Here is a 25,231-nt window from a genome sequence, read left to right on the forward strand (position 1 = left end):
CTCATTTGTCCAGGCAAAAAGAACATTGAAGAGTTTGAGGATCATGGCTAGCCCCTCAAATATGGAACACAAAATCACCAGCCTCACTGATAATCCTTGCAAAGAGCAGATGTCAGTTTGTTCATTATGAATCCATTTTTCCTTTTCACATCATTTGCATTGATGTTATACCGAGTATATATTCAATCTCAGTTGTTTTGTGTTTCAGTTTTATGTTGAGGCAAAAAAATGGGGATGGGGGTTGTTTATTAGTATTTCACTCATCATCGTCATATTCCTATACCATATTCAGGAGATTTTACTTGCATTAATGTGGGGAGACCTAAATGTCCATCTTTTATTCCTCTAGAGGTACTAGAAAATTAATAATTAATATATGTAACTTTTAAGGTTGTGACCTCACAGTTTTTCTGTAACACCTCGTATTTTTCTAGCATAATCTAAGTCCTAATATATGAGTATTTGTATATAAAATTTTTAAAACACTCATTATTTTTCAGTTTAGAGTCTATCATTGCATAGGAAATTCAATTTTCTTTCCAACAATATAAAATTCGCCCAAATCCGATAATTGGGTAAGAAGTTATGGCAATTTTCAATTTCAATCATTAGACCCTGTCATTTTAACCCTTAGCGTGTCACGGAGAAAGTACAAATGAAAATTGTCAATTTCCAGTATGACTCCGCGATCATGGCGCATCGCGGAGTAGGCCAATTTTCTGTTTGGCAATTTCCATTGTGCCTCCGCGATGTTGGCGCATTGCAAACGTGGCCAAATTGGCATTCCAAAGGCTTACCGCGATAGCTCCGCATCACGGTGTTCGTCCAGGTCCCAATTGTCCATTTCCAGTGGCTTAGCGCGATAGTGGCACGTCACGCCAAGGTCAAAAATTGGGATGGTCAATTTTCAGCTTACGTTTTAAATCCATTTAAGGGTATTTGGGTCTTTTTTCTAAGCCCTAAACTCATCTAAAACATGAAATTTAGCCCTAATTGACCTAAATAATCATTCATTATTCAACTTCCTCTCAAATTAAAGATCCTCTTTTCCAAGAACTAGAAACCCTAGCTCTCAAATTCAAGATCAATCCTCAAGAACTCACCAAGAACCTCAGGAAATTCATTATCCTAGGTTTGTTAGATGTTCATTCATGGATTTCTTTCATCCATGGAGTCCAAATATCCTATTTTAATTACCAAGTTATAATCTATCCTAGTTATTATGTTTTAAATTATGGTTTCGTACATGAATCTCCACGTACTATTAATTTTATACCATGCTACCATGAAATTATTGTTATTATTCAATCCTCCATATTTTAATATTATTATGTATTTAATTAAACCATAATTTAGTACTATTATGTTGAATTCATGCTATTTGTATAAGTTTCACGGCATTCCTATGATTGATTTAAACCTTGAACTATAAGTGTTTGATAAAATGCTTACAAGAGTGATGATTTAAATAAAAGCCTTCATGTTTTGTCCTTCAAGCTTTAGTGTCATTTTACTATTATTGTTTTGATTCCTCGGGGTATTGAATACCCAAAATCCATAGTTGTTTACTTAGTCTAGTATCAGTACATTACAGAATAGTCTTCAGAACATACTATGAGCATTATCAGAACAGTCAATTACCAGTCAGATAAACTCAAAATAGTCTAGTATTTCAGTGTCTTTCAGTTGAGAGTAGGATTTAGCACCGAGCGAGTGTAGGGATGACGGCTTCCCCGTCAAATAGGCAGAGTCGTTAGTAGAAGTCCCTATACTCCAGAACTATGTTGCCAGCATAGGATATGAAAAGTCACCCATCAAATTAGGATTGACTATCTCATAAGGGTCACCCGTTAGTTCAGGCTTGACACCCTTAGTCTTTCGGATATTATATCAATTTAGTAGATCCACACAGCCAGCGTTAGTATCCGTGGCATGGTATTAACATCCTTCCAACTGGGGTTACAGGTTGGACCCTTATTAGCTCAAATTAGGGAATATCAGTTAGATAATACCTCCCACAGTCTCAGATATAGTCTCAGTTATAGTCTCAGTTCAGTTATGCAGTCTTAGAGTTGCTTGACCAAAGCATACATATATCAGTATTTTTTTAGTATTTCAGTTTACAGATTTTACTCAGTCCATGTTATATGCTTGGTCATGCATCCCCAGTGTCTACAAATTTTCATGTATCTTCAGTATTTATAGACTTTCATGCATACTCAGTATTTATAGATTATTTATATTTTTAGTATCTTCAGATTCTATGTTCTCTACTCAATAATCCATGTTTTACATACATATTCAGTTAATTATTAGTTTTGTTCATGAAACCATGTATATCAGCCTATCTCATTTAGCATACCAGTACATTCAAAGTACTGATCACATACCTTTCTTTTATGCTATGATGTATTATATCATAGGTGTTGATGCTTAATTCCCAGACCACACGTAGACCTTAGTCCTCAGGCTATTAGTTGTACAGTAGCAGTGGTGAGTCCTCATTATTCGAGGACAGATTATTTTACTTTATATCTCTATTTTAGTAGTTAGCAGAGTTAGTTGGGGGCCTGTCCCATAAACTCATATTCAATCAGTTAGTTTTATAGGCTTTTCAGACATTAGAGTTAGTTATCCAGTATTCAAAATTTTAGTTGACATGTCAGTTTATCAGTATTTAATCAGATTCAGTTAGTTTTTTTATAGATTCATATTTCAATATTGATTCAGTGATAAAACCTTATAGAAATATTAGATGTTTTTTACAATTATGCTATTATTATTCAGTGCTCATAATAGGTACCAGCTCATGGGTTAGCTCGTAGTCCCTCGGGACTGTAAGCACCGTGTGATGCCCAGGGTGTACTCTTGGGTCATTACAAACTTCGTATCAAAGCTAGGTTTTAAAGTGTCCTAGAAAGTCTAAAAGCTGCATTAAGTAGAGTATTATGCATGGGTGTGTAGCGCGTAACACTTATAGATGAGAGGCTACAAGGTGTTTAGGAAAATTTTCCCTTCATTCAGTATTCATGTCATGCAGGTGAGCATAAGCTCAAGTTAAACTCTTTGTCTAATCTATTTTTTCCTTCTGTTTACAGAAAATGCCTCCTAAGAACGTAAGAAGAATGGAAGAAGAATAGGAAACCAGCCAGCCCATCAGCCCATCCAAACAGATCCTCTGAATGAGCATGTCTCTCACACAGAATTAAGAGTTGTGTTTACTACTCTAGCAAACTCTGTAGAAGCACAGAATAAATAGCCAGCTACTATTTTGGCCAACCCAGTGGCCAATACTGCTGGAACCAAAATTTGGGATTTCACCCGAATGAATCCTCCTTCTTTCACGAGATCCAAGTCTGAAAATGATCCACATGAATTCTTAAATATAGTTCAGAAGGTCACAGATGATATGGGGGTGACATCTAGTCAGAGTGTTAAGTTGGTTACATACGATTTGCTGGATATAGCCCATACTTGGTTTAAGCAGTGAAAGGTTGATAGGGGTATACATGCAGGGCCTGTAGAATGGGAAGAGTTTACCACAGCTTTCTTAGACAAATTCTTTCCATTGGAGTGAAGGAAGGCCAAAGTGTTATAGTTCATTAACTTGAGGTAGGGTAGCATGAGCATGAGGGAGTATTACCTTAATTTTACTCAAATAGCTAGATATGTTCCTCATGTGGTAGCTAATAATAGGTCTAAGATGAGAAAATTTGAGTCTAGAGTGTCTAATAGTGTGGTCAAGGAGTGTAGGACCACAATGCTGATTAGTGAGATAGATTTTTCTAGACTAATGGTCAATGCTCAATAGATAGAGGAGCGAAAGATTAAAGAGAGGGAGAGAGAAAACAAAAAAGCTAGGAAGATTAATTTAAATTTCAGTCAGCTAAAGTCAGAAGGTGGTAACCATTCTTAATTTCACCAAAGGTCTCCAGTCCCAGCCCCATCTTTGGTCAGTGCTCCAGTACCCAAATTTAGAAATGACATAGAGATAGAGCACCAGGCTCTAAGTCCCAGGTCAGTGTTAGTAGTGCTCGTACAAATCTCATATGTCAAAAATGTGGCAGACACAATCAGGGTGAGTGTAGAACGGGTAGTGATGTGTGCTTCAGGTATGGAAAGTCAGGCCATAATATTCGGGAGTGCCGGGTAGTTTCTCAGAAAGGTAGGGATGTGCACCAACAGGGCTAGTTCCATCAGTTGTCAGTTTCATTCAGTCGCTGAACTCAGCAGGGTGCCGCTTCCAGTCCTATCAGTGGTCAGCGTCCAAATAGATTATATGTTCTTCAGTCTCGCCAAGATTAGAAGAGTTATACAGATGTAGTTACTGGTACATTGCAGGTCTTTTACTTATATGTTTATGCTTTACTAGACCCTGGGGCTTTTCTTTCTTTTGTAACTCCATATATAGCCATCAACTTTAGAGTCAGGCCCGAAACTCTAGCAGAGCCATTTTCAGTGTCTACCCTAGAAGGCATTTCTAATATATCCAGACAGCTATACAGGAACTATCTAGTCATAATATCTCAGAAAGTTACCTCAGTTGATCTCATGGAGTTAGTGATGATGAATTTTGACGTCATTCTCAGCATGGATTGGCTCCACTCATGCTATGTCTCAGTTGATTGTAGAAATAAAATAGTTCATTTTTAGTTCCCAAATGAACCAGTCCTTGAATGGAGGGGTAGTACTACAGCTCTTAGGGGTCAGTTGATCTCATAACTTAGAGCCAAAAAAATGATATCAAAGGGGCGTATTTACCATGTTGTGTAAGTTGAAGACTCTAACATAGAAACTTTAGCCCATGAGTCAGTTTCAATAGTCAAGGAATTTCCAGATGTGTTCCTTGAAGATCTCCTCAGAGTTTTCCCCGAAAGAGAAATCGACATCGAAATAGACCTTCTTCAGATACTCAGCCTATATTTATTCTGTCATATAGAATGGCTCCATCTGAACTCAAAGAATTGAAAGAACAGTTGAAGGATCTCTTAGATAAGGGATTCATTAGACCCAGTGTCTCCCTGTAGGGCGCACCTGTTCTATTCGTGCGTAAGAAAGATGGTTCTCTCAGAATGTGCATAGACTACCGTCAATTGAACAAAAGTCGTAGTCATAAATAAATATCCACTTCCTAGAATTGATGACTTGTTTGATCAACTTCAGGGTGACAACTATTTTTCAAATATAGACCTTAGATCAAGCTATCATTAGCTCAGGGTCAGGGAATGTGATATTCCAAAAATAGCTTTCCAAACTCGGTATGGTCACTTCAAATTTCTAGTCATGTACTTTGGTCTAACCAATGCCCTAGCAGCCTTCATGGACTTGATGAACCGAGTGTTCAAACAATACTTGGACATATTCATCATAGTCTTCATTGATGACATTCTTGTTTACTCTCTAGCAAAAATGATCATGCAAACCCGCTCAGAGTAGTGATTTAGACTCTTAGATCTCACCAGTTGTTTGCTAAATTGCGTAAGTGTGAATTCTAGCTAAGATTAGTAGCTTTCCTTGGCCATATTATTTCTAGTGATGGCATTAGAGTTAATCCTCAAAAGATTAAAAGGGTGAGAAACTGGCCTAGAACCATTTCTCCTTCAGACATCAAGAGTTTCTTGGGTTTAGCTAGTTATTACCATCGGTTTGTTAAAGGATTTTCATGTATTACATCCCTCATGTCCAGATTGACTCAGAAGAAAGTTAAGTTTCAGTGGTCAGATTCATGCTAGAAGAGTTTTCAGGGGTTGAAGAATCGACTCACCTCAACCCTAGTCTTAACTCTACTAGATTGTTTTTTTGTATACTGTGATGCATCCAGAGTAGGTTTGGGTTATTTCCTCATGCAGCGAGGTAAGTTTGTAACGTATTCCTCCAGATAGCTTAAACCCCATGAGAAAAATTACCCTACTCATGATCTTGAGTTAGAAGCTGTAGTGTTTGCCTTAAAGATTTGGAGGTATTACTTATATGGAGTGTATGTGGATGTGTTCACAGATTACAAAAGCCTTTAGTATGTGTTCTCTCAGAAAGATTTGAATCTGCGTCAGAGAAGGTGGTTAGAATTATTAAAGAATTATGACACAAGTTTCTTGTATCATCAGGGCAAGGCCAATGTATTGGCTGATGCTCTCAGTAGATTGTCCATGGGTAGTGTAGCTCATGTTGAAGATGGTAAGACGCAGTTAGCTCAGGAAGTCCATCAGCTTGCCCGACTAGGTTTTCTCTTAGTCGACTCAGCAGAGGGTAGTGTGTAGGTGCAGAGTAGCTCAGAATCATCGCTAGTTTTTGAGGTGAAGGAAAAGCAGGATAGAGATCTTAGTCTAGTTAAGCTGAAAAAATCAGTTAGAGATCAGAAAGTGGAGGTAATACCCCACATTTTTGGGCTAGTCTATGAACCATTATTCTTATGTATATAAGTTATTATCCAAGTGATTTTATGTGACTATAAGTTTCATGATCTTTATACTAGTGTGTGGAATGCTCATGACCTTAAAAATGTTCATAGAAATTATTTAGAGCCAAGTTGAGCTAAGATCCTTTGATTCGTCCAAAATTCGATATTTGATTCTACAAGGATCTACTTCAAATGTGTATAAATTTTTATATACATCGAATTTTTTAGCTCAAGACCTGCCAAATTGTAGATAATTGTATTATCTTTCCAACGATACCTATTTCACCAAAATATGATACCCGAGCTAAAGGTTATGGCCATTTTTGTGAGAGAGGCAGTAGCATCACATGATTAGCATGCAACGCACGCCCTATCGTACGCACCTAATTTTTAGGTACTATTTTTGCATTTTTAAGGGCAAAAAGTTCATTTACTTCACTCAAGCTCGTCCATAACAAATAATTAAAGTCTTAGGGAGCATTATTTTCCCCTTTACTTATAATTTCTCTCCAAGCCTCCCTCAAAAACAAACCCTAATCTCCATTCAAGAAATTCAAGCTTTCATTACAATACCTTCAATAAAAACTATGACTTTGATTCACTAATCCAAGAATCTCAAGAAGAATCTTCAAGAACACCATAATAGATTCAAAATTTCAAGATTTACATTCAATTCATCCTAGGAAATCTAAGATTCAAACTTTCTCATCCAAGATCATCAATTAAGGTATGTGGGGTTTCAACAAGGACAATCCTTTTGTCATTGTGCACAAAACTTGTTTTAACTTATAAATTACTGAATTTTAAGTGATTTTCTATGAAATTGAAGTTAGGGTTTACACCCAATTTATATTGTTTAAAGATTATGAGTTTACAAGTGATTGAATATTGAATTGCATGACTAGTTTCATGTATTTAAGTGCGTAACGCAATTTTCCAAATTTTTGAAAGTGAGTTTAAGTATGATATTGAGATTCTTGATCTTATTATTTTGATGGTGTTTAAGTATTTTCAAGAAGCATATTGAGTTGGATGTTTTTCTATGATTTTGAATGTTTATATATGAGTTCTAAATTGGGATTCATACTCATTATCACTATTTACAAGATTTTGAGTTTTTGAGAGTTGTTGAAGATAAATTTTATGAGTTTGTTTATATTTTTATGAGCATTGCTGAAATTTCATGATTTTAATATGATTTACGAATGTTTATGTTATCAAGCATGAATTGTGAGATATTTTGACATGAGTTTGAAGCATGAGCTTTAATCCCTAAGACTGAGTTTTGATATTTCAAGAAGCTTATATTTTTAGCATGCTTTGATAAGCAAGATTTGATATTTTGATCCTAAGCTAAGATAAAGAATCCACATTATTCATATAGTTCATGATTTATTGCAAAGAGAAGCATAATTGGTTTTTATTATAAACCCTTATGCTATTTTAAGGTGAATTTCCTAAAAGTTCCAAGCCTAAGTATGGAAGTAGTATTTAACACGGAGTTAGGTATGATTCCAAGGTCTCATGTCCCAGTACTACGTGCCATCATAGGATTGAGATTTATGGGCTCGAGGCCGAGATAGTGATCACTAAATTTAAGGTTCTATTCCGATGGCAAGGGTAGAATAGCTCTCCCCAATGTGGGTAAGAAGTTGGACTCTATGTCAGCTCACATGGTTTATGTCGGTTAGAAGAAACTCCCAATCCTAAAGTTACAAAGTTCTAAATTCCCAAAATTCCATAATCTCAAGTCTTTTAAGTCCTCAAGTTTAAAAAAAAGTCTTCTATTCTCCTCAGGATAAAAGCATAAGGTTTGAGAGTTATTCTTTTGAGATCTCTTTAGTTTGTAAGTTTTAAAAATAAGAGGAGAATACTGATTTTAGAAACTAAGTATAATGACTCACGAGATTTACAATATATGTTTCATGATTGATGATTCATGAGATTTATACTTCAGATTTATTCAAGCTATGTGAGTCATTTATATCAGCATGCATGATTTCTATAAAGAGTGATGATATTGTTTAACTATTGCATACACCCCCATATACTTAGTACATCCTCAAAGTACTGATCAATATATATGTCTATGTTTTACATAGTCTCATAATGTTGGTATAAGTTGTAGCACATATACTATATTCAGTCAGTTCGCAGCTTCCAGTCAGCAGGTGATGAGTCATTTTAATTCAAGGGAAAGTTATACAGTTTGAGAAGTATTATAATTTTTTTATTCAGTCGTATTGAGTTAGGATCATTAGGAGTCATGACTCGGCTACCTATAGTCAGTACTAGTAGAGGTTTCATAGACAATCAGTAATGTTAATGTATTTAATTTCAATTTTATTTGTAACTGCAGAGTTGTAATCTTATAAATTTAGATTTGTATTGATCCAGTTTAGAAAAGTTTTATGCTTTGACTAATTTTGTTCAGATTTATGTATTTTATTCAGTTTCTTATAAGTATGCCATTAGAAGGGTTAGTTTGGGATCACTGGTGACCCTAAGCACCGTGTGACGTCTTGGGATCCATTTTTGGGACGTTAAAAACTTGGTATCAGAGCACAGAGTTCAAGAGTCCTAAGGGGTCTGTGAAGCCGTGTCTAGTAGAGTCTTGCAGAACGGTACGAAGACATCTGTACTTTTCTTTGAGAGGCTACAAGGCATTTAGGAAATTTCTCCATTCTTTCAAGTCTCAGATCATGCCATAAAAAGTTCTTTAAAAAGCTTATGCAGATTCCCATCTTACTTTATTCAGGCCATATCTTCCTTATTTTCAAGGTACCAAAAACAGTCAAGCTTAATTCTCCACAGATAGTTATGAGAGTTATAACAAGGCTAAAATGTATCACATCGGTGCTTTTGAGTTTCGAAGATTTAAGTGCTTTATCATTTTTATAAAAATCATGCACTAAGCCCAAGTTAGATGTGCTTTCAGATTCCTCCTCTAAATCCATAATGATAATCTATAGTTCTCTATTTATGTACTGTTCTTGAGATAATATGATTGGCAAGTTCTAATTTCCTCCCCTTATAATTCTCTCAGACTTGCTAGCAAGAAGTTTCAAAAGTTTCACAAAGCGGGTTAAGAGAAGCCTTCTAGTGTGTTATAAGTCCCTCAAGTTTAAAGTTATGTCCTCATTAAGATGTGTATTCTTAGATCATCGAATATTGTGTGTCAAGTTTCTATCTCTTGTAATCTTGTTATCATTATGTGGTTTAAACTAAAAGTACAGTGACGCTGTGTGGGGCTCTTTTGATTCACTGGCATAGTTGCTTTTTTATTCTTCTTATTTTCTTGTTCAAAATACAAAATCAAAGTCTAGTGAAGCCGTGTGGGGCTCTTTCGATTCACTAGTATAGTTGCTTTGTTATTCATCTCATTTTCTTGTTCAAAACATAAAATCAAGGTCTAGTAAAGCCGTGAGAGGCCTATTTCGATTCACTAGCAACTTGTTGTTCATCTTGTTGTTCTTGTGTTGTTTGAAACTGGGGGTTTAGAGGTGTAGTGACAATAAAAGTGGTAAGGGTAATTTATTAAATATATGTATAGCCGAATCATTTTGCATAAGATTGAGTTAGTAATGAAGTGATATGTCCTTGTGTGTTAGTTTAGTAGAAGGTAGAGGAGAAATTATTAGTTAAGGTGAATTGTTGTTTACTTGAAGTATGAAAATAGTTGCTGATGGTGTTTGTTGTGCAAGAAAAGTATAGGTTATTGATGAAGGTACTTGGTGGATGAGTTTTGTTAATTTAGGCTTTCTTGAAGTTACAAAAAGGGAGTTTAGTCGAAACTTATAGAGCTATGAAAGAAGTTAGGTGTATAGATAGGTGATTAATAATGTGTAGAAGGAGGATGTGTTGATGGATTGTAATAAGATAGTCCATATGATTATGATCGATTATTATTGTTATAAAGTTTTAGCGAACTAGTGTTTCCAGATGTTTGGCATGTAAGAATATTATGTGAAGTTGCGGTTCATCATATCTAGAACTAGACACTAAGTTTGAATAGTAGATGGCGATCAAGGTGGGTATAATGATTGATGTGTCGTGAATGTTAGTTGTATGGAAATGATCTAGTAGGTTTGAACAGTGTACATAAGAGCTTAAGTTTATTTTATTTGTAATCGAGTCTGATGTTGTATGATGACATAGAAGTACACCCAAGGTGCTATGGGGCTACATTAGTTTCGAGGATTATTGCATGCGGTGTAGTTAGTAGTACCGTGGAGATGCTAGGTGGAGAAAGACTAGTTAGATAATTAATGATGTTCATGACAGCTAAGTTAACGAGTTATGATTATGATTAACGGTGTTGAGCCTTTTTAAGTATGCTTTTGACTCTCATGATTTAGAGGACAAATATAAGTTTTGAGATGCGATATTAGTAGATTTTGATGGAAGAAGTATAATTTATTAGAGGTTGATGATATCCATGTTTAGTGTTAGAATCTAAGTTGGTGAATGTTTAAGTTGTTATATGATGACTTTTGGGGCTATAGAAATCTAAGAGTTGAATCTTAGAAGGAGGTATTAGCATTAGGTATTATACATGAAGATACCATCTTTCAGGGTAAGTTTAGTTTTATGTGTATTGATTGTATCCCAGACTCTAGAGTAAAATGATTTCAGTTTAGATCAGACCTTATACACTGATTCACAGAGTTAGAGTAGTGGCTTAAAGCTAAGGGAGAGATGATAGAATGAGTAATCAAGTCAGCCTTCCAGATTTTTAGTAGTGATGCCAGAATGTTATAGAACATCAGGAAGTGAGGATGAGGCTCAACCCACTCCGATTTTAGTGTCTTTAGTTATCTCGATATCTAATTATTCCATACATGTTGGCTCTATGACTACAGTTCATATTTATAAACCTTATAAAAAAAATTATTTATACTTCTAGTTCCTAGCATAAGCAGTCCAGTTCACTCAGCAGTATAGATTACATTCCATAAAACTATGGATTCTAAGCTCAGGCCATGCAGATCATGACTCATGTACTCATGCTTTACAGTAAGTTCAGCTTCAGTACTTAAGCGATACTCTTTATGATCAGCAATATGTACGTCCTCAGATTAGATCTCTTTAATGAATCCATGTCGTGAATGCTCTATTCCTCAGGCCTCAGTAAGGTGTTAAGTTATGCTTAGTATCCCTTCATGTTCCGGATCCCGATATTCCAACCTTTCAGTGACCTTCCCTTAGATCAAGATAGTGATGATGAATAATTGTGTAGATGGAAAGGAGTAATTGTGTCATGTTGGGAAAGATTAATGTATGTTTGTTTTATGTAAGTCCATGAGTAGAGAATATTGAGGTAAAGTCCTGTGCATGATTTGATTAGTTGAGAATAGCTTATGTATATCTTTCGAAGAATTGAATGGTGTAGATATGGATATGAAGATAGTCTTGAACGTCATGTCGGTATGTAAGAGGTTGAATTTAGTTGTTAAAGTGATGAGTAAAAATCATCCTAGGGTGAGTAGTTATGATAGTGCTTGGAGTGTCATGTCTTAGATTTTTATTATGGTGTGGAGTTATGTGTAGCATCTTGTGGTTTTGAGTTAGGCCTTACCATGATAAAGAGAATTAGTTCAGTTTAGACTTTAGTAGATGGATTTATCAATGCCACATGAAAACTTTAAGTTGAATCAAGCGAGTGTGATATTTGATGGGAATGGCATAGTCAAGGAAGAATTTGAGAAGTGTTTCTAAGCTTGAAAGTAAGAAGTAGCATTTCTTTAAGGCCTAAAAATTCTATCCTAGCTTATGATTTATGGGTCTATGTTCCAGGCCACAGAGGGGTAGCAATGTTGTAATTGCTTATTCAGATGTTTTATTCAGATCATGCCCAAAGTTCTTTACTCCCTAATATCATTAGAAATTTCTTAGAAGAGTGTTGGAGAAATACCCGATTTCGGTGTAAGCATCCATTATGATTCAGTTTGTAAGTATCCTATGTATCATCTCAGTCTTTTCCTAGTCTTTCAACTGAATCAGTATCATTCGGGGACAAATGATCCCAAGGGAGGAGGTATTATAATACCCCAATTTTTTTTAATTTACAAAACCTCTCATCTTTTTCCATGAGATTAGATCCAGCGTAAATAAATGATTACTTATAAGTTGACTCTCTTGTTTCTATCTTAGACATATATCTATGTTAATAAGAATTCATGCACTTCCAGATCAGTTCAGGAGCTCATTATATTTGAGATTCAGCTATTCAATTTATTTCAGTTGTGCATCATAGCTTATAGCCTCAGATTCCTCAGTGTTTCAGCTTAATTAGCCGCATTCGAGGATGAATGTTTCCCAAGGGGAAGATAATGTAATACCCCGCATTTTCGGGCAAGTTTATGAACCGTCGTTCTTACATATATAAGTTTTATTATCCAAGTAATTCTCATGTGAATATAAGTTTCATGATCTTTATACTAGTGTGTGTAATGCTCATGAGGTTAAAAATGTTCATAGAAATCATTTAGAGCCAAGAACCTTTGATTCGTCCAAAATTCGATATTCGATTCTACAAGGGTCTATTTCAAACGTGTATAACATTTTATATACATGTAAGTTTTTATCTCAAGACCCACCAAAATGTAGATAATTGAATTATCTTTCCAACAATACCAATTTTGCCAAAATCCATTATCCGAGCTAAAAGTTATGGCCATTTTCCTGAGATAGGCAGTAGCATCGCGCGATTAGCGTGCGACGCTCTCCCTATCGCACGCACTCAATTTTCAGGTTCTGTTTTCGTGTTTTTAAGGGTAAAAAGGTCATTTACTTCACCCAAGCTCGTCCATAACAGATAATTAAAGCCTTAGGGAGCATTATTTGCTACTTTACTGATAATTTCTCTCCAAGCCTCCTTTAAGAACAAACCCTAATCGCCATTCAAGAAATTCAAGCTTTCATTACAATAACTTCAAGAAAAACCATGAATTTGGTTCACTAATCCAAGAATCTCAAGAAGAAGCTTCAAGAACACCATTAGAGATTCAAAAGTTTAAGATTTTACATTCAATTCATCCTAGGAAATCTAAGATTCAAACTTTATCATCCAAGATCATCAATTAAGGTATGTGGAGTTTCAACAAGGACAATCCTTTCGTCCTTCTGCCCAAACCATATTTTAACTTATAAATTACTGAATTTTATGTTATTTTTCATGAAATTGAAGTTAGGGTTTATACCCAATTTATATTGTTTGAAGATTAAGAGTTTACAAGCAATTGCATGACTATTTTCATGTATTTATGCACGTAACATAATTTTTCAGATTTTCAAAACTGAGTTTAAGTATGATATTGAGATTCTTGATCTTATTATTTTGATGGTGTTTAAATATTTTCAAGAAACATATTGAGTTGGATGTTTTTCTATGATTTTGAATGTTTATATATGAGTTCTAAATTGGGATTCATACCCATTATCACTATTTACAAGATTTAGAGTTTTTGAGAGTTGTTGAAGATTAATTTCATGAGTTTGTTTATAATTTTATAAGCGTTGCTGAAATTTCCATATTTTAATATGATTTACGAATGTTAATGTTATCAAGCATGAATTTTGAGATGTTTTGACATGAGTTTGAAGCATGAGCTTTAATCCCTAAGATTGAGTTTTAATATTTCAAGAAGCTTATATTTTTAGCATGCTTTGATAAGCAAGATTTGATATTTTGATCCTAAGCTAAGATCTAGAATCCACATTATTCATATAGTTCATGATTTATAGCAAAGAGAAGCGTAATTGGTTTTTATTATAAACCCTTATGCTATTTTAAGATGGATTTTCTAAAAGTTCTGAGCCTAATATAGGAGCAGTATTTAGCACCGAGTTGGGTATGATTCCAAGGTCTCATGCCCAGAATTATGTGCCACCATAGGATTGAGATTTATGAGCATGGGGCCAAGATAGTGATCACTAAAGTTAAGGTTCTATTCCGATGGCAAGGGTAGAATAGCTCTCCCCAACGTGGGTAAGAGGTTGGACTCCATGTCAGCTCACATGTTTTATGTCGTTTAGAAGAAACTCCCAATCCCAAAGTTACAAAGCTCTAAAGTCCCAAAATTCCATAATCTCAAGTATTTTAAGTCCTCAAGTTTCAAAAGAATTCTTCTATTCTCCTCAGGATAAAAGCATGAGTTTTGAGAGTTATTCTTTTGAGATTTCTTCAGTTTGCAAGTTTTGAGAATAAGAGGAGAATACAGATTTTAGAAACTAAGTATAATGACTCATAAAATTTACACTGTATGTTTCATGATTCACGATTTATGAGATTTGCATTTCAAATTTATTCAAGCTATGTGAGTCATTTATATCAACATGCATGATTTCTATAAAGAGTGATGATATTGTTTAACTATTGCATACACCTTCATATACTCAGTACATTCTCAAAGTACTGATCCACATATATGTCTATGTGCTATATTGTCTTATAATGAAGGTACAAGTTGTAGTGCATATACTATATTTAGTCAGTTCGCAGGTTTCAGTCAGCAGGTGATGAGTTATTTTAATTCAAGGGCATGAGTTAGTTATACAGTTTGAGAAGTATTATAATTTCTTTATTCAGTTGTATTGAGTTAGAATAGTTGGAAGTCATGACCCGGCTACCTATAGTCAGTACTAGTAGAGGCTTCATAGAAAGTCAATAGTGTTAATGTATTTAATTTCAGTTTTGTTTGTAACATCAGAGTTGTAATCTTATAAATTCAGATTTGTATCGATCCAGTTTAGAAAAATTTTATGTTTCCACTGATTTTGTTCAGATTTATGTATTTTATTCAGTTGCTTATAAGTATGCCAGTAGAAGGGTTAGCTTGGGATCACTTGTGACCCTAAGAACTATGTGACATCTCAGGATCCATTTTTGGGGCGTTACAGAGAGATGATGTAATGCGTTGTCAGGGTAGATTGTATGTGTCTGGTATAGATAACTTGATCCAATGAATTCTTGCGAAAGCACATAGTGCACGTTACTTAGTTCATCTAGGGGCCATTAAGATGTACCATGATTTGTGGGAGATCTATTGGTGGAGTGGGATGAAGAGAGATATTGCAAAGTTTGTGGCTAAGTGCTCTATATGTCAGCAAGTTAAGATTAATCACCAGAAACCTAGTGGGTCCATGCAGGAGTTCAGTATTCCCACTTGGAAGTGGGAGCAAGTGAACATAGATTTTATGATAGGTTTGCCTCGTACCCATTATCAGCATGATTTTATTTGGGTTATCGTAGACAGGATGACCAAATCAGCTCATTTTTTGCCAGTCCATACCTCTTATTCAGCCGAGGACTATGCCAAACTCTATCTCAGAGATTTGGTTAGGTTGCACAGTGTTCCCTTATCTATTATCTCAAATAGAGATTCCCAGTTTACCTCTCATTTCTGGAAAGCATTCTTAAAGGGTCTTGGTACCCAAGTCCATCTCAATATAGCCTTCCATCCTCAGACAGACGATCAAGCAGAAAGGACCATTCAAACTCTTGAGGATATGTTGAGAGCATACACAGTTGATTTTAAAGGTAGTTGGGATAACCACTTACCTTTGATTGAGTTCGCATACAATAACAGTTATTATTCCAGTATCTGTATGGCTCCATTTGAGGCTCTCTATGGTAGGAGATGTAGATCTCCAATTGGTTGGTTTGAAGTAGGTAAGGCTGCAGTAGTAGGGTCTGACTTGGTGTTTGATGCATCATAGAAGATTCAATTGGTCAGAGAAAGGTTTAGAGTTGCATAGAGCTAACATAAATCGTATGCAGATATGAGAAGAAAGGATCATGAGTTTGAGGTTGGTGATTTTATGTACTTGAAAATCTCTCCCATGAAGGAAGTGAAGAGATTCGAAAACAAAGGAAAACTCAGTCCCTGATACGTAGGTCCCTTCAAAGTTCTCTGTCATTCTGAAAAGGTATCTTACAAGCTTGAGTTGCCTTCAGATCTAGCCTCAGTACACCCAGTGTTCCATGTCTCATTATTGAAAAAGTGTATTGGTGATCCAACTGGATCCAGAGTATGAATCATAATTTAAACTTATTGGTATAAATAACGTTCTTTCTCTAATGTTCACTCTGCAACCTAACATTCACTGTGCCTAAACCGTACAACTCGAGTTGACTAGACGACCGTCTCCGATGCCGACACCGGTGTAGACGCGCCGGCAACAGGTAGGGTACTTTTTCCCCATTCTCTCTCTCTTCCCTAAGCTCTCTCTACCCTTTCTCTCTCTTTCCCATCCCTTTATGTACTCTCCCCACTGCTATCGCTGGTGGGATTAGGAGTTCCCACTGGCTCGACTCCAGTAATTGTGTAAGGGGGCAGCACCAGTCATAATAGGTTGAGACGATGACGTACAGTAGGCCAGCAGATTCCAGACTTGCGGTAATAGCCAAAAAAAAGCTCCAGCAAACTCTGGTGATGCACTGGCAGCTACTTGCTGGCGACTCTATTTCGGTAACCAGATTCGACTCCAAAATTGCCAGAACCAGCAGCACGCAGGAGTACCCCGGTGATATCTAAACTTTGATATTTAGTTATTTCTTATCATTTTGATTCCTTGTATTACTCTGTTGTTTTTTATTTTAGTTTTGACGGGCTACTTTTACGTATTGGTGGCTAGTGTTGTATTGTTCTAGATATTAGGTCGGATAGAATATTTTGTGCATGCCTTCTGTTTTCTTACTATTTTCCTACGGCTGCTTTGTTTGTTTTTCATCTTGCGGATTTTTTATTTTTTGAGTGGTGGCTGTGAGGATTAATGGTGGAATAGGGTCATGTCCAAGGGAGCTGGGATTGAGGGTCATTTTGGGTGGGGGTAAAGAGAGAAGGGCAGGGAGGATGTGCGGTCCAGGTTGGATGGTAGGGATAGTACGACGAGGGGTGGTAGATTTAGGTGGGAGGTGAGAGATGATAGTTCTTAGGGTCTTGAAACATAGGGACCCTTCAGGGTAAGTCCATAGAGCTGGTGAAGATTCTTAAAAAGAGGAGGATTAACATTGCGTATGTTCAGGAGACTAAGTGAGTAGGGTCTAAGGCTAGGGATGTGGATGGGTATAATTTATGGTACTCAGAGAGTGGGAGGCGTCGGAATGGAGTAGGAATTTTATTGGATAAGGAGCTTAGAGAGAAAGTGGTGGAGGTTAAGAAGATCAGTGATAGGCTGATGACTATTAAGTTGGTCATTGAGGGGTTTTCGCTGATTGTCATTACGGGAGACTTTAATAGGCACATTAGGGCTCTTCCGGGAGGTTATGATGATGTGCATGAAGGTTTTGGTTTTGGTGATAAAAATGGCGATGGAGCTGCTCTGTTGGATTTTGCGAGGGCTTTTGGGCTGGTGGTGGTGAATTTGATCTTTCCGAAAAAGGAAGATCACCTGATTACTTTCATAAGCGCAATAACCAAGACTCAAATTGACTTTATGCTGCTTAGGAAGGGGATAGGATTTTATGTAAGGACTGTAAAGTCATTCTGAGTGAGCATCTTTCAAACCAGTAGACTTTGGTGATGGACTTGATTATCAAGAAGAGCAAAAAGAAATGGGTCGGGAAGGGTTGACTTAGAATTAAGTAGGGTGGCTTGACGTCAGTTAGTATGTTAGAGATAGAAAAGAAGGTATTGCGGTTGGGGGTGTGGGAGTATAAAGGAGAGGTGGATGTTAGATAGGATAAGGCTGTCAGCTGTATCACGAAGACTACTAGAGAAGTGTTGGGTGTTTCGAGGGGGCGAGTAGGAAGGCATAAGGGGGACTGATGGTAGAATGAAGAAGTTAAGAAGAAAGTAGAGATTAAGAAGGAAGCGTATGTTAAGTTGATTAAGAGCAAAGATGAAGAGGAAAAGCGGGTGAATAGGGAGGTTTACAAAGTGGCAAAGAAGGAGGCTAAGTTACCAGTTATGACTGCTAAGACAGCAGCTTTTGAGAGCTTTTATGCGGGGTTAGAGGAGAAAGACAGGGAAAAGAGGTTGTATAGGCTTGCTAAGGCTAGGGAGCGAAAGGGTCGTGACCTCGACCAAGTGAAGTGCATTAAGGGGGAGGATGGTAGAGTTTTGGTGGAGGATGTCTATATTAAGAAAAAATGGCAGAAGTATTTTCATAAACTTTTAAAGAAGAAAGGGGACAGAGGCATTGAGTTAAGGGAGCTCGAGCATTTGGAGAAGAGCTGTGATTTCAGTTACAGTAGACGTTTTAAGATGGAGGAGGTCAGGGAGCCTATTCGTAGGATTAGGAAGGGTAGGGCGACGAGACCTGATGAGATTTTGGTGGATTTTTGGAAGTTTGTGGGTGGGGCAGGCTTAAGGTGGTTGACTGATTTGTTTAATGATATTTTCAAGACTACGAGAATGCCTGAGGTCTGGAGATGGAGTACGATAATTCCGTTACATAAAATAAGGGGGATATTCAGAGTTGCAACAACTATAGGATTAAGTTGGTGAGTCATACTATGAAAATTTGGGAGAGGGTAGTTAAGCGGAGATTGGGGAGGAGCGTGTCCATTTTGGAGAATCAGTTTGGTTTTATGCCTGGTCGCTCGACGACAGAGGCAATCCACCTGGTGAGGAGATTAGTCGAGAAGTATAGGGAAAGAAAAAGGGATTTGCACATGGTGTTCATCGACCTGGAGAAGGATTATGACAAAGTCCCTAGGGAGGTTCATTGGAGATGCTTGAAGGTGAAAAGGGTTTCGGTGGCGTACACCATAGCTATTAAGGGCATGTACGATGGAGGGAAGACTCGAGTACGAATGGCGGGAGGAGACTCAATACACTTTTCGGTCGAGATGGGGTTGCATCAGGGTTTGACTGTTAGTCTATTCCTATTTGCGTTGGTGATGGACGTGTTGATGCAGAGTATTCAAGGTAAAGTGCCTTGGTGTATGTTATTTGCAGATGATGAAGTGCTGATTGATGAGACGCGCGGGAGTGTGAATAAAAAATTAGAGGTATGAAGGCAAACCCTAGAATCTAAGAGGTTCAAGTTTTGTATGTCCAAGACGAAATATTTGAAGTGTAAGTTTAGTGACTTAAGGCAGGAAACAAAGTGGTGGTGAGGTTGGATTCCCAAGTTGTATGTAAGAAGGATAGTTTTAAGTATCTTGGGTCTATGATTCAGGGAAATGGTGAGATTGACGAGGATGTCTCTAATCGTATTGGAGATGGTTGGATGAAGTGGAGGCTCGCCTCTGGAGTGTTGTGTGATAGGAAGGTGCCCCTTAGGCTTAAAGGCAAATTCTATAGAGTGGAAGTCTATCAATCCACGTTGTATGGAGTAGAGTATTGGCTTGTCAAGAACTCTCATATTCAAAAATTGAAGGTGGTGGAAATGAGAATGTTGCGCTGGATGTGTGGGCCTACAAGAAGGGATAGAGTTAGGAATGAGATTATTCGAGAGAAGGTGGGAGTGGTTTCGGTAGAGGAAAAGATATAGAAAGGAAGGCTGAGATGGTTTGGGCATGTGATGGGGAGGGGCGTGTATGCCCTAGTTCGCAGGTGTGAGAGGCTAGCCTTGGATAAATTTAGGAGGAGTAGAGGAAGGTCGAAGAAATACTGGAGGGGAGTGATTAAACATGACATAGATCAGCTTCAGCTTACCGAGGACATGACCCTAGATAGGAAGGTGTGGAGGTCGCGGATAAGGGTAGAAGGCTAGGGTGAGTACATGGGTTGTAGCAAGTAATTAAGAAAGTCCCTGTTTATCCAGGGTAGTAATTGTAGAACTATGTCGATAGGTAGGAGCCGCAAGTCAGGAAAGACTGGGTGTGGTGGGTGGCTTTGGTCTGTGAATGTTGGTAACTACTAGGCGGGTACCCTATTCTAGATTTCATTTTTATTATTTCTTATAGCTTATGGCTCTTAGTTCGCCTATCTCGTATTGCTCTGGGTTCTATTTTGCTATTTCTTATTCTTTACTTCTGTTAAGCCACCCATCCTGCTTCATGTTTCATTACGACTTTTATTTACTATTTTTTATATATATTTATCTTGAGCCGGGGGTCTATCAAAAATAGCCTCTCTACTTCTTCGGGGGTAGCAGTATCGACTGCGTATATTTTACCCTCCCCAAACCCCGTTGTTTGGGAATACACTGGGCTTGTTATTGTTTTTGTTATAATCCAACTGTAGTTGTTCCCATAGAGAGTGTAGATATTCAGAATAGTCTTTCCTTCAAGGAAGTTCTAGTTAAAATTCTTGATCATTAAGTTCGTAGACTAAGGAACAAAGAAGTTCCACTAGTCAAAGTTTTTGGTGGAATCATTCCATTGAGGGAGCCACTTGGGAAGCAGAGGCAGATATGCAGACCAAGTACCCTCATCTTTTCTCTGCGAATCCAGATTCAGTATAAGGTACTAATCTTCTTAAGATTTCTCTCTTTCATGCTCAATTTTAGCTGCACATCATGTTCATGTCAGTCATGTAACCCATGCATCATATATGCATGTTCAGTCTGTAAGCTCAGTCCAGCAGTTTTCCTCAACTTAACTAGTTTCATTCGGGACGACTGATCTTAAGAGGGAGATATTGTAACACCCCATATTTCCCTAGCATACTATAAGTCACAATACATGAGTATTCATATATAAGATTTTCGAAACACTCATTATTTTTCAGTTTATAGCCTGTCATTGCATAGGAAATTCAATTAGCTTTCCAACAATATAAAATTTGCCCAAATCCGATAACCAGGTAAGAAGTTATGGTGATTTTAATTTTCAGTCGTTAGATCCCATAATTTTAACCCTTAGCGTGTCGCGGAGAAAGTTTAAATAACAATTGTCAATTTCTAGTATGACTCCGCGATCATGGCGCATCGCGGAGCATGCCAATTTTCCGTTTGGCAATTTCCAGAGGGCCTCCGCGATGTTGGCGGATCACAGAGGTGGCCAAATTGGCATTCCAAAGGCTTAACTCAATACCTCCGCGTCGCGGTGTTCGTCCAGGTCACAATTGTCCATTTTCAGTGGCTTGACACGATAGTGGCGCATCACGCCAAGGCCAAAAATTGGGATGGTCAGTTTTCAGCTTACGTTTTAAATCCGTTTAAGGGTATTTGGGTCTTTTTCCTAAGCCCTAAACTCATCCTAAAACACGAAATTTAGCCCCAATTGACCTAAATAATCATTCATTATTCAACTTCCTCTCAAATTAAAGATCTCCTTTTCCAACAAGAAATCCTAGCTCTCAAATTCAAGATTAATCCTCAAGAACTCACCAAGAACCTAAGGAAATTCACTATCCCAGGTATGTTAGATGTTCATTCATGGATTTCTTTCATCTATGGAATCCAAATATCCTATTTTAATTACCAAGTTATAAACTTTCCAAGTTAATATGTTTTAAATTATGATTCTATCCATGAATCTCCACGTACTGTTGATTTTACACTATGCTATCATGAAATTATTGTTATTATTCAATCTTCCGTGTTTTAATATTATTATTTATTGAATTAAACCATGATTTAGTACTATTATGTTGAATTCATGCTATTTTTATAAGTTTTATGGCATTCCTATGATTGTTTTAACCCTGAACTACAAGTTTTTGATAAAATACCTACAAGAGTGATTGATTTAAATAAAAACCTTTATGTTTTGTCCTTCAAGCTTTAGTGTCATTTTACTATTATTTTTTTGAGTCTTGGGGGTATTAAATGCCCGAAATCCATAGTTGTTTACTTGGTCTAGTATCAATACATTACAGAATAGTCTTCAAAACACACTATGAGCATTATCAGACCAATCAGTTACCAGTTAGATTAACTTAGAACAATATAGTATTTCAGTGTCTTTCAATTGGGAGTAGGATTTAGCACCTAGCGAGTGTAGGGATTGCGGCTTTCCCGTCAGATAGGCAGAGTCTTTAGTAGCAATCCCTATACTCCAGAACTAAGTAGCCAGCGTAGGATATGAGAAGCCACCCGTCAGATTAGGCTCGACTATCTCACAGGGGCCACCCGTCAGTTCAGTCTTGACACCCTTAATCCTTTGGACATTAAATCAGTTTAGTGGATCTACACAGCCAGTGTTAGTACCCATGACACGATATTGACACCCTTTCAACTGGGGTTACAGGTTGGACCCCGATTAGCTCAAATTGGGGAATGTCGATTAGATGACACCTCCCACAGTCTCAGATATAGTCTCAGTTACAATCTCAATTCAGTTATGCAGTCTTAGAGTTGATTGACCAAAGCATACAGATATCAGTATTTCAGTTTACAGATTTTACTCAATCTATGTTATATGATTGGTCATGCATCCCCAGTGTCTACAGATTTTCACGTATCTTAAGTATTTAAAGAATTTCATGTGTATCAGTATTTACATATTCTCCATATTTTCAGTATCTACAAATTCCATGTTCTCTACTCTATACTCCATGTTTTACATGTATATTCAGTTAATTATTAGTTCTGTTCATGAAACCATGCATATCAGTTTACCTCATTTAGCATACCAGTACATTCAAAGTACTGATCGCGTACCTTTCTTTTGCGTTATGATGTATCATATCATAGGTGCTGACGCTCAGTTCTCGGACCGCGCTTAGACCTCACTCCTCAGGCTATCAGCAGTACATTAGCAGTGGTGAGTCCTCATCATTCGAGGACAGATTAATTTACTTCATATCTCTGTTTCAGTAGTTAGCAGAGTTAGTTAGGGGTCTTTCCCATCAACTCATATTCAGTCAGTCAGTTTTAAAGGCTTTTCAGACATTAGAGTCAGTTATCTAGTATTCAAATTTTCAGTTGACATATCAGTTTATTAGTATTTAATTAGATTCAGTCAGTTTTTCTATAGATTCATATTTCAGTATTAATTCAATGATAAAACCTTATGGCAATGATGTTTTCCGTAACTATGATATTATTATTCAGTGCTCATAACAGGTTTCAGCTCACGGGTTAGTTTGTGGTCCCTCGGGACGGGAAGCGTGTGACGCTCAGGGTGTAATATTTTCCTTCTATCTTGTCAGCAGCACTACACCAAGACACTATCCAATCTATAAAGGGCTTCGCTGGTAGAAAAATAAGCCCCAAAAAAAGATGAGATCATTGATCGATGTAAGCTTTTGAATCTATTGTAGCTTGTACTTATTTCATTCAAATTATGCATTTCACTATCACGTAAACTTGTAGGCTGTAAAGACCAGCAACTATAATGTTGACCCTCTTCTTGAATCTGCTGGAATTTGAATCTGGGATCAGTTTTCTTAAGTTGAAAGTCGTGTCTTCCTAACTCCAAAGACGATATATTTGATGTTCAGTGTCCTACTATTGTTGCTTTCTCGTTGTTTTTAATTGCCAAATATTTCTCTGGTTGCACTAAATCTTATAGAACTCAAGCTTGTACACTATTGACTGACAACACTAAATATTTCTTATGACTTAAACAACAGTTGAGGGTAGAAGATAATCAAGAATTGTTTCACAATAGGGGAAGGTAGAATTTTAACCAGAAGGTAGGTATCCTGCTCAACATTTTTAACTTTCTCCCCATGATTAATCAATGCTCATCCTTTGATTTGAGTCTTGCCAACACAGCGATTGGTTGAACCAGTCAGACTTGAGAGTTGGGCAGCTGTGAACTTTTCTTCCCTGTGTGATGTCCGTAAGCTTTGTATGGATCTACAAAGTTTTTGGGAAAATGAAAGGAATTGTGAGTACCTTTCCAACTCTCGATTGCAATTTGTGCTTTTGTTTTTTGGTAAAATCATTTTTCTGTGTCATTAACATGTTCCATCATTTATGAAGTTCATCAATCTGCCATTTGAAGGGGAGCCTTGGAATAACTGGTAAAGTTGTTGCCATGTGACCAAGAGATCACAGGTTCAAGCCTTGGAAACAGCCTCTAGCAGAAATGCAAGGTAAAGCTGCGTACGATACACCCTTGTAGTGGGGCCCTTCCCTGGACACCGTGCATAGCGGTACCTTTAGTGCACCGGGCTGCCCTTTTTTTATCAATCCACCATTTGAACATATTTATGAGGAGAATCAGTCGTTCAGGCACAACCCTGCTCCTATGAGAGTTGAGAAGATGTTAGAAACATTGAAATCAACACTTCCATGCTCACCTCAGTTCCTCCTATGCATTCTACCAAAGAGAAAGAACTCTGACCTTTATGGTTGCTGCCTTAGAACCCACTAATCTTTGTTTGTTTAGGATCTTAAATTTAATACGTTTTAATTGTCTTTTTTCTTTTGGGTAATTTTCCCTATTGAAGGCCCCTGGAAGAAAAGGAATTTAGTTGGTCTTGGAATTGTTACGCAATGCATTGCTCCTACAAAGATCATCGATCAGTACCATCAAAGATCAGTACCTTACCAATGTTCTCTTGAAAATAAATGCAAAGGCAAGAATTAATACTGATGGTTTTTTACAAGAGTTATTAGTGAATTAATTAAATAACTATTTCCATATCTGGTGTATCTTTGCAGTTGGGTGGCATTAATTCCCTTTTGACTATGGAGCTTGCCCCTATACTACATCAGATTTCACAAGTCCCCACTATTATTATTGGGATGGATATCTCTTATGGCTCACCTGGACGAGCAGATGTTCCATCCATTGCAGCGGTAGTTAAAGATATTGCTCATTTTATTTATACTCTGCTTACTTCTCTTGGTCACATGACACTGCTTTTGTGGATTTGAAGCACCAGGAGGTCAGTTCTAGACAATGGCCCTTGATTTCCCGCTATAGAGCTTCTGTTCGTACACAATCACCAAAGATGGAAATGATAGATTCTCTGTACAAGAAAGTATCAGATACCGAAGATGAGGGCCTTTTCAGGTAGTTTCTGTAGATGTATGTATTAT

At 37.1% G+C, this 25,231-nt stretch overlaps 1 pseudogene; it reads left to right on the forward strand.

Annotated features, from left to right (window-relative positions):
* LOC107865210 overlaps window positions 1–25,231 on the forward strand; it is a 36,977-nt pseudogene that overhangs the window by 10,211 nt on the left and 1,535 nt on the right.

Source organism: Capsicum annuum, chromosome 3 (assembly GCF_002878395.1).
Source record: "Capsicum annuum cultivar UCD-10X-F1 chromosome 3, UCD10Xv1.1, whole genome shotgun sequence".
Taxonomy (NCBI): Eukaryota; Viridiplantae; Streptophyta; class Magnoliopsida; order Solanales; family Solanaceae; genus Capsicum; species Capsicum annuum.